Source organism: Martes martes, assembly GCF_963455335.1.
Source record: "Martes martes genome assembly, chromosome: 5".
Classification (NCBI taxonomy): Eukaryota; Metazoa; Chordata; class Mammalia; order Carnivora; family Mustelidae; genus Martes; species Martes martes.
The window spans coordinates 146,819,489-146,822,472 of NC_137892.1; the positions used below are offsets into that span (position 1 = coordinate 146,819,489).

At 36.4% G+C, this 2,984-nt stretch overlaps 1 pseudogene across 1 annotated transcript; it reads left to right on the top strand.

Moving 5' to 3' along the window:
* Nucleotides 1-1,155: 1,155 nt before the first annotated feature.
* On the top strand, nucleotides 1,156-1,784 carry LOC308343767 (nuclear transcription factor Y subunit beta-like; annotated as a pseudogene). Its single transcript has one exon. The product of its transcript is annotated as a nuclear transcription factor Y subunit beta-like (transcript).
* Nucleotides 1,785-2,984: the final 1,200 nt, after the last annotated feature.

The following is a 2,984-nucleotide window of genomic DNA, read 5'->3' on the forward strand; positions in this document are numbered from 1 at the left end:
TGTAAAATACACATCTAATGAAGGACTGTTAACCAAAACATCCAGAACTTGTAAAATTCAACATTAAGTCCCAATGTTTATAGCAGCATGTCCACAATAGCCAACATATGGAAAGATCCCAGATGTCCTTTGACAGATGAATGGATAAAGTGGTACATATATACAATGGAATATTACTTAGCCATCAAAAATTTGAAATCTTGCCATTTGCAATGATGTGAATGGAACTAGAGGGTATTATGCTAAGCAAAATAAGTCAATTAGAGAAAGGCAATTATTACATGATTTCACTCAAATGTCGAAATTAAGAATCAAAACAGAGGAGCATAGAGTAAGGGAAGGAAAAATAAAACAAGATGTATTCAGAGAGAGAGAGAGAGAAAAACCATAAGAGATTCTTTACTGTCAGAAAAAAACTGAGGGTTGCTGAAGAGGATGGGGGTGAGGTGATGGGGTAACAGGGAGATGGGCATTAAGAAGGACATGTGATGTAGTGAGCACTGGGTATTATGCACAACTGAGGAATCACTGAACTCTACATCTGAAACTGATAATATACTCTATGTTGATTAATTAAATTTAAATAAAAAAATTAACCCTCTGATTAAAAAATGGGGTAAAGGTCTTAAGTGACACCTCACCAAAGAAGGTATACAGAAGAGAAATAAGCATATGAAAAGATGCCCTGGCCCAAATGTCAACAGGGAAATGAAAATTACAAGATGATAACACTATACAACTCTTAGAATGGCCAAAATCAAGATCACTGACAGCACCAAATGTTGGCAGGGATGTAGAGCAGGAAGTCTCATACATTGTTGGTTGGAATGCAAAATGATATAGACACTTGGCACTCCAGAAGTGAAGTAACAATGCATTTTAGTATTTACTTTTGTGTATTTATTTATAAGCTTACTTATTTTAGTTTAAATGGTTTGTCTTCAAATGATATATCAAATAGTTTATCGATCTGGAATTCTTCTTTATACTTTTAGACTATTCTTCTCACTACTCCTCAAAAAACAGTGTATTTAAAAAAAAAAAAAAAAAAAGTAAGATTTGGTAGCTCCACACCAGGACTAGTTCCTTTGAAGCCATTTCCTGCCTGACCAAACAGCTGATTGGACATGGGAGCCAACGAGGGCTGCATTGGAGATGGATGGTGACGTTGCTACAACACGTGTTTCTCAACCACACATTTCTGCTGACTATGTTGCAGGAAGTCAGTCTGTTACATCACCTCATGATGATACCGAGGACAGCTTGAATGATTGTGAAGACAAAATGGTCCAAAAGAAAGTTTTAGAGAACAAGACATAGATCTTCCAATTACAAATGCAGCAAGGATAATGAAAAACGCCTTACCTCAAATGGGAAAGACTGCAAAAGATGCCAAAGAATGTGTTTAAAATTAAGAATGTGTGAGTTCATTCGCTTTATAACATCTGAAGCAAGTGAAAGATGCTGTCAACAGCAATGGAAAACAATCAATGGAGAAGATAAGCCCCCTGCCATGTCTACCCGAGGCTTCCACAGTTATGTAGAACCTCTAAAATTATACCTTCAGAAATTCAGAGAGGCTATGAAAGGAGAGAAAGGGATTGGGGGAACAGTCACAGCTCTAGATGGACTAAGTGAAGAACTTACAGAGGAGGCATTTAACAACCAGTTAACCAGTGACCAGCCGGCTTAACAGCTGCAGACGGTCAACCAACAGAACATATGGTTTATACAACATATTAACAGATTTCTGGTGTTTAGCAAATTCGGTTTCCATGATTTGAAGAAGTGGTAGAATGGGGAGTGTCAGAGAAGCAAAAAAGTCCACTAAGCCTTTTTTTTTTTTTTCCTAATGTCTAAAAGACGTTAGAAGGAACTGACTGGTGAAAAGACGTCTCTGTATATGAGATAGCTGGAATGTAGCTTCCTGATGCTTGACTAATTGGGGTGCTAATGACTACTTGAGAATCCTGTTCATGAATTATTTTAAAGAGAAATTTGGATTTTAAGCATATTAAAATATTTTATTCTGTATGAGAGTTTGTTGCTCAGTATGACCGCTGTATGCACTGTATATTGCAGTTTATTACTCTCAGAGATTTGCAGACAGTTTCTTCTTTTCACATTGAATCATGTTACTTTTTCAATTCAAGTAAGCTGCTGGGTAACTCACGATGTTTTTTCTTTTAATAAAGTGCAAGGGTAGAGTCCATTCTGGGGGAAAAAAAAAAAAAAGACTTTCCAAAAATCAAAGTCAAACTGATGGGGATGTAACTGAGATTTGAACAGCTGTTCTATGTTCTCATTTGAGAGACTCATTCACCAATGAGTCTATATGCTCAGCAATTTCTTTTTTTTTTTTTTTTTTTAATTTATTTATTTGTTAGAGAGAGCGAGCGAGTGAGCACAGGCAGACAGAGTAGTAGGCAGAGGCAGAGGGAGAAGCAGGCTCCCCGCCGAGCAAGGAGCCCGATGCGGGACTCGATCCCAGGACGCTGGGATCATGACCTGAGCCGAAGGCAGCTGCTTAACCAACTGAGCCACCCAGGTGTCCCATGCTCAGCAATTTCTAACCAATTTCTAATCAATAACTAATCAGCCTTCTATATCTATAATTTATATGTTTTTATTTGTACAGTAAGATTTTATTCCTTTTATTTTGCTTCTCTTTAAATCATTATGTTGTAATCTAGTACTTCCGTGTGCTTGAGATAGAAAGGAGGCAATAGTGTTTGTGGAAATGCTAAAAAAGTGTTCTGGTGTGGAGATTTGGGTCATTAATTTTTACATACTTTTATTTTCTTTGTGCTTATTTGCTTGTTTGATTTTCTTTTAGAAAGACCTGAATGATTAGCATTGGAATAAAATTTAGAGTCAATTCCCAATAAATGAAATGTATAGTAATGATCAATCACTTGATTTAAATTATATGTTCACCAATACTTTTGCATAAAAAAATTCATGGTTATCTTCAAATCCACTTT